Here is a 14,166-nt window from a genome sequence, read left to right on the forward strand (position 1 = left end):
GACACAGAATCCGAAGCAGGCTCCAGGCTCTGAGCTGTCAACACAGTCTGACATGGGGTTCGAACTCACAAACTGCAAGATCATGACCTGAGCTGAAGCCGGATGTTTAACTGACTGAGCCAACTAGGCACCCCGTAAGGACCTTATTTTTAAAAAGCCTATCCTACATTACCGCTATTTGATAGAAGAGAGCCACTTTATGACAAAAAATTAAGAAGGGCGGATTCTTAGACTTAAAGTTTTATGTTTACAATATAGGACTGTTGATAACTTTGTCTTCACATACATAAAAACCTTGCCTTCAGTTTCTCATTTTGTCCTGAACTATACGGACTTGCTCAAAACCAGCCCTGGTTGTCTGAGAACTGGCACATGGGAAGCACTGTATTAAATTTCTCTAAAAAGAGAAAGAATATTAAACATTAATTCTGCATTTCTGAAAAGAACTACTCTAAATTAAGGATGACTATATAAACTATTTGGCTGTCAGGCAATCTGGTCACAGTTATAATACCTGAATATGTTTTTTTTTAAGTTTATGTATTTGTTTTTAAGAGAGAGAGTACAAACAGGGGAGGGGTAGAGACAGAGAGAGAGAGAGAGAGAGAGACAGAATCCGAAGCAGGCTCCAGGCTCTGAGCTGTCAGTGCAGAGCCCTATGTGGAGCTTGAGATCATGAACTGTGAGATCATGACTTGAGCCAAAGTTAGATGCTTAACGGAGCCACACAGGCATCCCCTGAATATGTTTTAGGGGACCAACTGCTCACACCTTTTCTTGCAGGAGCAAGACAATGTATATGGCTGCTCAGGTTAAGTGTGTATATGTCCATGCAGACTTGGGTCTGTAGGCTGACTGCCACCTAGGAAAATGGCTTGTATTTCTGGGAAAGAGGAAAGAATGACATTTTGAATATATTGATGATAATCTTTAAAATTTCTCAATTTTATCTTCATATATCACATCATTTTCGGAGGCCAAAAAAATGAATTCCCCACTAGCAACAGTCTTGAGATGGGTGATGTCCCAAAACTTCTAACATTATTTTGGATTTTTTTTTTTCTGTAAACTCTCAAATGATGTTGATTTATACTTATATTTATCTAGAACTTAAAATGTAATATGTAGCTTCTCTGATTTCCATATTCAAGAAAAAATACAGCTATAATTGAAGAATTCCTCTAGGCTTTTTGTATGGTTTCTTTCCCCTACTGAAAGAGAAATAAAAAGAGCAAAATGTATTTTGTATTTTCCCTTTTAGTTTTCCTTTATTATCCTTCTTAAATAAAGTAAGAGAAATGTATGAGATTTTTTTACATACACATATTACCCTAATATAAAGTACAATAGGAGTTAATATTTCAAATCAAATGATGACCTATAATTTAAGAAATGTTAAAAGATAGTTTAGCATTGCCATCTTTTCTAAAATTCCAAGATAAATTCTTTAACAGTATGAAAATTATGTTTTTTTCTCACTAAAATGTTTAATACATAAAATAGGACAAAATTAACTAAAATCCACTAAACATAAGATTTGCAGCATTGCATCTGGAGTCCAGGATCCTAAAAATTTGTGTTATTCTTATTTATCTCAAACAGAGCTTTGGCAAAACTGTTCGTAAAATGCACAGTGACAGTACAGATTTTCCACTTATAGCAAATTATCTCACTTTTGTGGATTTCAGTCATGACCTTAATATTATTTGTTCATTGTGGCAATGAACAACGGGTACATTTGTTCACTGGATACATTTTTTTCTTTTTGATATTCAATTCATAAAATTATATCAAGATATAATAACCCTTTGACAAAATTGTTAAGAACTAAAATATTTTAAGTTGAAGTTAGAAAAACTCTGCCTAACAGGTATGTGTTATTGGTCCAGAAATGTTTCAGACCCTAATAATATGAATTATGTGAATCCCGTTCAACAGCAGTGATGCTGAAACTATTCTTACCTCTCATGATAGATGTGGGATAATGCTACTAGAAATATCTTATCACATATTTTGTAATATAATGGGTCTTTCAAAGGATAATTTACTGGATCTATAAGAAAAAAAATAGCAGTGATATTTAGTACTCTTCAAGAGGCTTTCAAGCCAAGAAGAAAAGGCACTTTATAAACTCTGAAGCTCATTAACCTTCACAAAATACTGGTGAGTTAGATGGCAAGTGTTACTCTTCTCAGTTCATAGATGAGTGAACTGAAGCACTGAGAGGTTAACTGATTTTTCCAATTCACAAAGCAAGTCACGGCATAAAGGGAGGTCACACAGAATCCTTGACTATTGGTTCACATGGGGCTCTACTCTCTGGACAAATAATTTATTAAATAAGCACCTATTGATTATAATTTACTGGATAATTCCATTTGGCATTTGTCCAAATAATTTGCTCATGACACAATTATCCACTCTCTAAAAAGACAAAACTGCCTGATTCACATAAGTATTATAATAGTTAACATCACAGCGGGTGAATACCAGGAGAAATTCCAGTCTGCTTTTACACTAGTAAAACTATAAAAAATACCTATAAATATTTAGAAGAAACTAATAGTTTGTTTTTACCGCTAAATAAGATAGACTACTATCTTAATGTTCCCTCTTGGAGGAAGTTTTCAAATATAACCTAGAGGAGAAAGTTACATGTATCTTTATTTATCTTCTTTAAGGAAAAACCAAAAAAAAAATCTGATCTTTTAAAAATCAGGGAAGTGAAAAAAGGTAGGAATTTAGCTCTGTTTGAAAAGAAAGATATATTTGCTATAATATTGTTAAAGCCAGGTGATGGGTATATAGGGGTTCCTTTTTTGTCATTGTGTCTACTACTGCATATATTTTAAATTCTACATAAAAATTATTGAAATTAAGTAGTTAACACAGTTCCTGGAACATATAAAATGATTAATATTCAAAATAAAAAGTAAACCTAAAGAACACATATCTGACAGCAGACATAAATTTGATGTATTTTGTCCAGTGATCCAGAGTCTTATTGTATACTAAAAGCTATTCAGGTACATAAAGCATTTTCAAGTTCTAAAATGTTGAAGGGTGATCTCATATATCAGCTTCCTTTTTTTATGGCAAAGAAAGAACTAAACTCACCTGCTCAATATTGAATACTCGGTGTGGCCCTAGAGAATTCTTTAATAATGTTTCTGAGAATTGGGAGACCTTTTGAACAAATCCCACCAACCTCATTTACTTTGATTAACGTGACATTTTGGGGGTGCCTGGGTGGCGCAGTTGGTTAAACATTAAACTCTTGATTTCAGCTCAGTTCACCGTCTCACAGTTCATGAGATTGAGCCCCATGTCAGACTCCATGCTGACAACACAGAGTCTGCTTGGGATTCTCTCTCTCCTCTCTCTCTCTGCCTCACCCCCGTTTGTGCTCTCTCCCTCAAAATAAATAACCATTAAAAACATGAAATTTTCATCAATTAAATTTAGTTAAAAGAATTAAAATACAGAGTAGAAAAAAGGACACAAGAAGGAAGGAAGGAAGGAAGGAAGGAAGGAAGGAAGGAAGTAGGGAGGGGAGACTAGATAACAGGGAAAGTACTCTAAACCCAGGCATTCAAATCTATCCTGCATTTTTCCTTTTATCTTTTTTTCTCATCACTATAAGTATGTTTCCCATTATTTGTCACTTAAACATTATAATTGTGTGTTTATGAGTTTTTTAACCTCCATTTCCTCCAGCTTCAATCTGTTTCACACGCCATTACTAGAATCTTCTAAGTGCAATTCTGATCATAAGTTTCCTGCTCACAAATTTTCAAAGATTTTCACTTTTTCACCAAATAAAATATTCTCACTGGAGAATCAAAAGTCCCTCACAGTATGATGACTACCGACTTTTCCAGCTGCATGTCTAATTCTTCTACCTCTCAATATTACATGTTTTAACCAAACTTACATATTCATTTTCTTTTCTGAGCCTGCCTCTCTCAAGTCATGCATGTTTGCTTGCACACCTCCAAAGCTGGCATGTGCCATTTTAAGTGTCTGAGATAACATGTTTTCTCTGTCTTCTGCCCTGGCTTTTGCATTTTGTTCCTTGGGCTTTGTAATCTGTTTTCATTCTGAGTCCACAGAAGTGTTAGAAAGATGTTTTATTAGTAGATTTAGAATAGGCAACTATCTCTTTTCCTGGAAATCCTGACCCTGTTTTCTCTGCTAAACTTACTCCTTTTTTTTTTCAAAGTTTTATTTAAATTCTAGTTAGTTAACATACAGTGCAATATTGGTTTCAGGAGTAGAATTCAGTGACTCGTCACTTAGATACAGTATCCAGTGCTCATCACAAGTTCCCTCCTTATGACCCATCCCCCATCTAGCCCATCCCCCACCCACAACAACCCTCTGCTTGTTCTCTATTGTTAATAGTCTTTTATGTCTGCTAAACCTACTTTTGAAACAACGAGGAATCCAATTAATCATTTTTGTCTGTCCAGAACATAGTCATCATTTTCAAGTAACAGTATTACAAGTTTTTTGGGTGAAACCAATTCTCCCTTACTCTCAGTTCATGGGATAATAAAACGACAAGGTATGTAGTGTGGAAGAGACTAAGTTGTTATATGTAGGAGGGCAATGATGATCTCTTTGTTCTAGGCTGGGAAGTCTATAGTTCTGGTTACATGGTAGCAAAACATCTGTTAAATGTTAATCCCTTTATCTTAGAACACAGATAATAAGACAACCAAGGTTAGAGTTTCGGGACCTGGTTGAGAAATTTCAGTGACCCCTTCTATCTGTGAACAAGTAAATCTATATGGCTTACAGTCTGATAATATTAATCCTTAGATGATTTAAAAAAATTGAAATATATGTTTGAGGCTAATGTTAGTTTCAACAAATGCAAAAATATGGGAGTGCAAATGTAGGATTATACTGGAACCTGGAGAAAGTCTCCCAAGCTCTCTCTGCTATTTATTTCTCCTTCCAGCCAAAGGAAACAATCACGACCATTGTAAAGAGTTATAAATTGAAATGCAGCCTGGTTTAAAGGGGCAGTTTGTACCAGCACATCTCATGCTATGGTGTACATCATTCCAGTCTACGGCAAGTAGAAAGCACTTGGGCCTTGGACCCTCAGAAATTGATGCTTCTGAAATCTACATTCAAAGATTATGATACTGCAAGATCGCTGTCTTTAGTTACTAATTTATGGGATTAGATTAATGCAAAGCTAGAAAAAGCCCACAAGCATTTGGAAAATTGTGTTGGCTGAGAAATATTACTTCCATTTTCCTTTCCAAAATTATCTCCATGCCTAAAAGTCCCTGTGTTTTGGGAGGGGCTCAGTGCTTAGTCTCCAGTCCAGATGCCTTATTGAACCAGACTTGGTCAATTAAGTTTCCACATCATCTTGACCACAGGGATTGTTTCAAAGATGGACACATGATCCAAAATAGCCAATAATATGAGATGTAAAAACTTTTTCTGCTGTGGTTGAAGTACTGAAAAAACTTAAGTTTACACAATGTGGATACCACTCATAGTCAAACTTTGCTTTTTAAATGAATCAATTTTAAAAAGTGGATATGAGACATTGGGAAATTAAAAAAAAGCTCAAGTGAACATATACATGAACTATTCAAACATGAAAACCATTCTATTTACAAACTTTTCTGTTATACGAGGAATATGTTTCCTTTTTCACTTATGCCAGTTTGTGATTCTGTCTCCAGTAATAGAAATACAGTAATTACCAAATAAACAATATTGAATTAAATTGAATTGAGATCATTTTCATGACCACAATTCAGCAGATTAAAAAGAAACATCCAATTGATTTAAGATATACCTAACAAAAACTAATTAGATTCTAATACGGGATGGTCAGTAGCCCCTTATTTAATAATTTCGATTTCCTAGTATAGTGTTTAAGAAGCACCAAGAGTAGTGATCTCAGAATAACAGTAAAAATTAGTACCGAATTTTAGTCTAGTACCAGAATTTGGGAAGAATTTCCATTAGCAGCAAGATTAGCGGGGCTGGATTGAAAAATACCAATCATCATGCACTACAAGATAAAAACAAGCCTCCTTACCTGAAAGTGAATGGAAATGTTTATTTCCTGCTACTCATTTACTATTTGCAGAAAACAAGTTCTGAATTAATTTGAGAAGTTCAGAGGCATCTTCTACTGCATGGTGCCTCCATTCTTCCCTTCCCTTATTTTTCAACCCCACATCTCTTTGTTAGTGTATTCTCTGTGAGTAAATGCTCTATAGGCAGAAAGTAAGCTGGAATACTGGGGATTTATTGTTAACCTAATTTCTAGGAAGTAGGGTGGGAGAATGTCTCACCTCCATGACATCATAACTTCATAAGGTACATGCCTACCAAGGCCAGATTTAGAATAAGAGTTATATGTCCCACTTCACTTCCACCTGTAGATCTAAAAAGATTAAGCATGTGTAGAGAGAATGGATGCAATTAAATCCTCACACTCTATTGACTGACACACTTATGTGTATTTGGATTTGGCATTTTTTGAGGATTGAGCTTATTCTTTAATGAGAGTTCTCCTGGTGTTAGAATAAGAAAAAAGAAATAATGTGGGATCCACATTAAAAAGAAAAAAATTTAGGGGCACGTGGGTGGCTCAGTTGGTTCAGTGGCCAACTCCTGATTTTGGCTCAGCTCATGTTCCAGGGTCATGGGATCGAGCCCCCCCCCCCCACCCCATTAGGCTCTGTGCTGGCATGGAGCCTGCTTGGGATTCTCTATCTCTCTCTCTCTCTCCTTCTGCCCCTTTCCCCCACTTGAGCTCTCTCTCTCTCTCTCTCTCTCTCAAATAAAAGAATAATTAATTAATTGATTTTAAAAAGAGAAATTTTAAACACATACCATCACTAGAATAAGACATTACTGGGGTGCCTGGGTGGCTAGGTCAGTTAAACATCCGAATTTGGTTCCTGAATTGGAGCCCTGCATTGAGCTTTCTGCTGTCAGCACAGAGGCCACTTCAGATCCTCTGTCCCCTCTCTCTCTGCCCCTCCCCCTCTCTCACACACACACTCTCTCTCCCAAAATAAATAAAACACTAAAAAAAAAAAAAAAAGAATAAGACATTACCAGTTATAAGACTCAGAAGAGGAATAGACCTCACAAAATAAAATGACACAGGAATTGTAGAATATTTTATAAAATAATTTGTCATCCTTGATGTAAAACAAGAATCTATGGTTCTTTGAAATGGAAAGAAAAAACTAAAGACAAAGTTGGCAAGATTTAAACAAAAATTGATGATATACAAAAAATTTACTGAAATTAAGTAGAAATACATGGAAACTAAAATTTTAATAGCACTATAAAATTATTATTGGAAGCACTAAAAAACCAAGTTTTCTGCTTTTTCAAGGCTTGGCTGACTTTCTTTTGATCCTTGAAATCATATTTTTCTAATATTTTGTCTTTTTTTTTTAATGCTGAGCTACTGAAAAAATGGATCATGGAGGAAGAAGTAGTTTGACAAGTATGAGAAGAGGAAGAGGACATCTCTATGTTCTATATAAATGAAAATTTCTACTGACTGAGAGTCTTAGCCCAATCTTAGTGGGGTGTGTATTCTCCTGAGGTGTAAAGACCTCAAAGAAAAATAAGTGGAAACTGATTTTTGCTCTATTGCATTTGACTTATACCTGGGGAAGAAAAAAAAAATCAACAACAAAGTCATAAAATTGAAGAGTGGAATGGCGGCTGCAGGAGGCTGGGGGTGGGCTTGGGAGGATGGGGAGTTACTAAACAAATGGCAGGAAGCGTCAGTTAATCAAGATGAACAAGCCCTAGAGATCTGCTGTATACATTGTACCTAGAGTCAACAATAACGTATTGTACACTTAAAATGTATTAAGAGGGTACATCTAATGTTAAGTGTTCTTACCACAATAAGGTATTTTTTTTTTTTTTAAGGAAAGATGGTGAGGAAACAGATACAACAAAATACCAGGAACAAGAAGTATCTCCTACCTCACTGAAGATAACTTTCTTTAGTTACAACTGAATTCTGTAGGTTGAATGGGTTAAACTCAAAATTAATCCATCTTAATCACAAACTTATCAGCGATGAGGCAGGAGAAAAACTTAAAGGCACTTTCAGTCATTAAGGAACTAAAAATTAATGGCTGAAGGGGAGTAAATGTTTAATAAAAGTTTTAGTGTGGAAATTAAATTAGTCGTATGGAATTAAGTCAAAATGTTCACTTGAAATTTAGTCTTAAATGCTTTTGAAATTTAAAAAAATATATACTTAAAAATAGAAAATGAGTAAGGGAAAATAAAACGTTAATAACAATGACCTTATTCCTAATCACCTTCATAGTAAGTAAGCCTGGAAGGTGAGTAGAGATGGTGACAAAAGGGGGAAGATTAAAATTAGGCTAATATTTTCTCAGATAATAATATTCATTCCTGATTTTGGTAAATATTAAGTTTTAAATACATATTTTTTTAATTAAACTCTCACTAGTAGAACTACTAAAAGACTTTTTAAAGATTTAAAAAGTTGGGAAAACAAAACAAGTAAAAAATAATCACAAGAAAATATTCAAACAAAATTTTAATCAGAATACTATATTACATGAGAAAGTCAAGACATGAAAATGAACACGGTATAGGTTCAATTGTTAAACTCAAAAAGAAATAAAATGTTAGTAGTGGCTTATGTTTGGTAGTGGGATTATAAATTGTTTTCTTCTTTATGATTGTCTTTGTTTTATATACATAGAGGCACAGAATTACTTCTGTAATCAGAAAATAAACTGCTCTTCAAAAGAGAGAAGAAATAAATGTGACCGCCAGTGTAGACTAATTCTAGATTATGTGACAGAGAAACTAAGAGTTGAGGAAATTTGAGAAGAACTTAAGGGTTTGAAGCAAGAATTTAGGAGTATATAAAAAGATATCCATATTTGTGGGGCAAGAAAGATGAGAACGTTAGCTTATATTTGCAGCTGTGTTTTTCTCAATTTAAAGGCTGCTCCCAGGAGCACAGTTTAAATGGAGAGAAAGCATAATTGACCCTAATAAAATAATGGGGTTTATGAATGCTGTCTTCTTATTGCACCGGTTCCTTTTGTTTTTTGTTCTTATGCTATACACTGCACACTTGAGCACTCAGTGGCCAAAAGCCCATGAGAGACCTTAAGCAGCAAAGAAAAATACAGATCCTTAACCTCAGCGTAATTGAAAATGATATTAAAATATAAAGTAAGGTAAGCATTTTCAACAAGTATTCGATTTTTCCAATTCTACATTCTTTTGGAAATATCATACGTTGAATCATTAGGAAAAAAAAATTCCGGCCTTCTCTTGGCTAGTGTCTTGATGAGCGTTTAATCCTCAAACTACAACAGCTTCATATTCTTCCCCCAACCAAAGTCTCGCTTACATGACTCATTTACCAACATTAAGATTTAAGTACCTGATCAAATGTTTCAAGGCTACCTCACCAGGACTAATGTCAGTTAGCAATGCTCAATGTCTTAGATTAATTTGCATCATCTGGAAGGAGTGGGGGGCAAGAATCTTGGAGAAACTGAAGTGTTTTCCTCATGACTTTGTATTTTGGCCTAAAGCTTATGAGTCACACGGAGCAAGCAGCTCTCCCTGTACCCTTTTCATTTCTTTGTTCATATGAAGCTAGTGAAGTTTATGGATTCTTTCTGAAATGAACTATCGAAGTTATTCCCAAGATGGACACATAGGGGTCAGTGTTCAGGGCTGGCATAAAAATGACTGTAACAACTATCTGTCTCACAGGGCTCCTTCTGACGCTCATCTCAGGCTGAATGGTCTCCCACATGGTTTCTGATGGATGTTCAACCGACATTCGTGTCTTCTGCTGAGTATGGAGCTTGTGCAATTCAATCTTTGTAAAATAAAGGCATTGTTCTAGATTTACTCGTTTGTTCATTTAATCTTTCTACAACCTTTTATTTAGTGCTAAGTATGTATCAGGCGTTTGTTAAGAGAGGAGGCTGTAAATACAGTAAAACAAAGCTCTACCCTCATGGTGTTTATGTTCCAGTGGTGCATGGTGCAAACTCTTTATATTCTACAGTTTGTGATTCTATTAGCTCCTCTACAAATCAGTTAGAGAGTGTGGAGAGAGATGTTAGGGAGGCAGGCAAGATACCTATATGGAATTTGCCACAGATGCCATATCTTCTTGTCACTCTTGTACTTAATATTTCTGAGAATTACAAAAGCAAGATCTGGCCAAAAGGGAGCTTCTTCTGCCTCCAGGGGTCAGTCTCTCCTTGAAAATCCTTCCTTGAACCGCCTGAAGCCACTTCGAAGGATCACAGACTCTCAGGTAGGAAGAAGCCTTTAAGAATTTTACTTGCACAGAGAAACCAGTTCTAAGTTTTCATTCAAACGTGAAATGAATCTCAAGAAAGTTTTTTCCTTTGATTGAGATAGAGGGGCTTGTGAGGGTGCGTGTGATTTGTACGTTTACATGCACTTTGATACGTCTTTGAAACCTAGACAAAGATCTTTGCCTTAGGCCACTAAGGGAGTGAATATCACAAAAGGGATTAGCATGCTGTACTTCATAGCATCAAATCGTGTATTAGGGTATTAGATCATACGTTTAATTCAAATAATTTCACATATGTCTAATTCAAGTCAGAATCATGAAGGCATATGATTGAAGGGGGGGGAAGATTGGCTTTAATTTGAAGTGGCTCTACTAGTATGGTTTATTTGGAAGACAACCCCAAATATGTACATTCAACATGCTAACATTCTAGCCCTACTAAGAGACCGCTCAGTAGACACAGGGGTAATGCCATTTAAGAACTGCCTGCTGATTAGGAACCCCTTCCTTCATTTTACCCTATCCTGAAAACTCAACTTAGCAATTAACAAAATGAAAGCATTCTCTTTTTGGAATTTGACTTTAGAAACGGGAATTTAATTTACAAAACTGCCTGCAACTAATTAAAATGAGTAGTCACTGTTGGTTTGAAATGGATTATCTCTGAGAAAATTACACTTCAGATTGTCAAAAGAGGGTTTATATCCTGATTTTGAAAAAGCACCTTCCTCCATTGTAAATGCTTTCTCTGTTCAGCCGACTGATGCTCATTCAAATTAATGGAATCCGAAACCTGAAGCCACACACTGAAGATGATTGATACTCAAAGGTTAGTTTCATACATAGCTGCTTTACATCAGTGTATTTTTGAAAGGATTCGTGTTCCTTTATTCCATTATCTTCTCATTTCTTTTGCTTTGGGTGACTTTCTGGTGTGTAATATATAACCAAAGAAGTGCTGGTTTAGATTATTTGTAGATAAAAAAAATAGAGTATTTTTTAGTTCACCAAATATTTATTTGCACTGAATATTTTCACCAAGATTCTCCACACTTAATTTCGTGCTAGTGTTCAATCTGATAATACTTGTGTCATAATTGGAGGATAGCTATAATTCTGCCAAGTTTCAATTAAATTTCTGCATGCCTGAATTCTACAGTATTTTAAGGCAACCTGCCTTTTGCAAGTTTAATCAGGAATTTACCTTTGGCCTCATTTCAATACTTCATAGACTTCCATTGATCAACTTGAATTAATTTGGTTAGTCTAAATAAAATAATGTGGGTATATACACATTTGTTACCTTGAGAAGGTTGGTAATAGGAAGTGTTCACAGTATGCCTGTTTTACACCCAGCACTCAATGTTGTCTTTTTAAATAAATCCATGAACTACTGTATGAACCCAAAGATAAAGAAGAAATAGAAATTAAAGGAATTTGGTGTTTCAAGTATAAGGAAGTATCATTAAGCTACTGCTTATTAATTGTAGTGGTAATATAAACAAAGAATGTATTTCCATAGGACAAATAATAAAAAAGTAAGTGGATTTTAATAATATAAGAAAATCAACAGAGACAGCACATTATATTTTGGAGCCGTATCACTATCGGCAGGTCCAGCAGAGATATCCTAAATTAATTCTTCCATTGGGAATATTGGTTTACACCATGTGAATGAATGAATTTATTGCCTTTACTTATGCTTTGAATTTCTGGAGAAATGAATGCTTGGAACTATTGAAAAAGGATAGTACTGCTTAGTTTTCTCAAATTATCCAAAACCTAATTTGTAGTCACAAATGACAACTGATATTAAAGAAGACTACATAATAAGTGATATCTAAAATACCACTCTAAAATGAAAGACAAATATAAATTTATTTTTATTTATAAATTTACTGAGATATATATTTATTTTGTTGTGCTTTGCTCTATAATGGATTGGAACTAGTTAGGAATTACCTTATAAGAAAGGTCCAGAAATTAATCAGAAAGAGTACTAATAACACTTTGGAAATGTTTACTATAATTCATCTATCTGGATCGTGCCATAACGTGTATATAGCTTAAAAGAAAACTAAATGTGCATTATATAGGAGGATGCCTGAAATAGAATATTGTGGTAAAAAAAAAAAAAAAAAAACCTTTCAAAGAGAATGGGTGATTACAAAATGTATAACAGTTTATAAAGGTGAACTGTATCAAGAAGATATTTAAAACTCATATCCATTGTGAACACCCAGAAATGAGGCTATACATCAATACCTAAATTTTCTTTTCTGGCAATGTGTTGCTCCCATAAATAACATTGATAGTTGACTTAACTAATTTATGGGCTAACCTAGGTCATTCTCATTAATTTACTCAAAGCTTTAAAGCCATTAGCAGTGCTTGCCTTTGATCACTTCTTAAGGTTGCCCTAGGATCCTTTTCTGAAAACTGTTAGTTTACCTCTCCCATTTTTTATGATATAATCCTCAATCTTTCACTCATGTTGTGTGTTCTTTAGGTGTTGATCTGTGCTCCATTAAATCACTTCAATTTTCCTTAATGGGTCCGGATTAAGTGTTTCCAACTTGGACATGCACTTAGGTGCTTTTTTATGTATATTCCCTATTGCCTTCTATGCCAAAGGCAATGTGGAGCAAATGGCAGCCTTAAAAATTAATATTTTTTATGTTTTTGAAAATCACTATTAGGAGAATTGGGGAAAGAATGACAATTGCTTGGGGGCATAACCCATCAGAAGAAGCAAAATACCCACCTCTGCTCCCTAAAAAAAATCTCACATATTATATGCTCAGATGGAGAAAGTGTAGCCAAGTTCTTGCCAAAGGGTTACAAAAAAACAAAAAGATATACATCTTGGAATGTGCTCCCGCCTCGGAGGAGGGCCACTCAGTGACTTTACATGATACCACGGCTGGGGAAAATTATACTTACATCACACACTCTATGCTTGATGACATCTATTCTATTTGCTGTGTCTGAACCCCTAAAGAATGACAAGTTCAGCACAAAAGCTTTAATATGATAACAAGACATATACCATAAGCTTTTAACCATCTTTTTTTTTCTTTTCTTTTTTTTTTTCAGCAAGCATAATCATGAGTCAAAATAGTCAGGAAGTGGGATAATGGTGTGGAATTGGCATGGATTTAGGGACAAAGACATCGATGTTTAGAATTTGGTTCAGCCACTTAACTTCCTTCTGTCTCAGTTTATTCATCTATAAGAATGTGATACAAGTGATACCTATTCTGCATGTTGAGCTAAGTTTTTGTAAATAATGCATATATGGTGCCTAGCACGATTCCTAGTAGTCAGGAAATATTTACTCATTTTCCATAACCCCTTATATGATCAGTAGCTCCAACTCTGGACTGAAAAGAAAGTTTAAAAAAAGCAAATGGAAATGTATTAACATTTCTATCATGATAGGCTATTGGCTTCTGAAGGATACATTTAAAGACACAGATAACAAGAGGCCCTCCTGTATTTATCTCATATGCATCTATTCTTGTCAGGGTGAAGAAACATGCATTCACTTAAGCTAGATTTATCTGAGTGGAGAAGTAACAGGGAAGACCACAACAGGAATACAAATAGCTTTTCAAAAAGTATTGTGTAAACTATTTTCTTTATTAGAGGAGCTTGATTTTAACTGTATATACATGAGGAGATCATACTCCAATAGTAATTTTCTAAATGAGTACCTGTTCAACAAACAGATGGTTGCCTGAGGGGAAGAGTTTGGGGTATGAGCAAAACGGGTGATGAGAAGTGGGAGATACAGGCTTCCAGTTATGGAATGA

At 34.9% G+C, this 14,166-nt stretch overlaps 1 long non-coding RNA gene across 1 annotated transcript; it reads left to right on the forward strand.

Annotated features, from left to right (window-relative positions):
• The first annotated feature begins 4,395 nt into the window (after positions 1-4,395).
• On the forward strand, positions 4,396-9,926 carry LOC122237696. Its single transcript, XR_006216303.1, has 2 exons — positions 4,396-4,567; positions 9,790-9,926. It is a non-coding gene; the product is annotated as an uncharacterized LOC122237696 (long non-coding RNA).
• Positions 9,927-14,166: the final 4,240 nt, after the last annotated feature.

The sequence above is a fragment of the Panthera tigris genome, chromosome B1, assembly GCF_018350195.1.
Source record: "Panthera tigris isolate Pti1 chromosome B1, P.tigris_Pti1_mat1.1, whole genome shotgun sequence".
NCBI classification, from domain to species: Eukaryota; Metazoa; Chordata; class Mammalia; order Carnivora; family Felidae; genus Panthera; species Panthera tigris.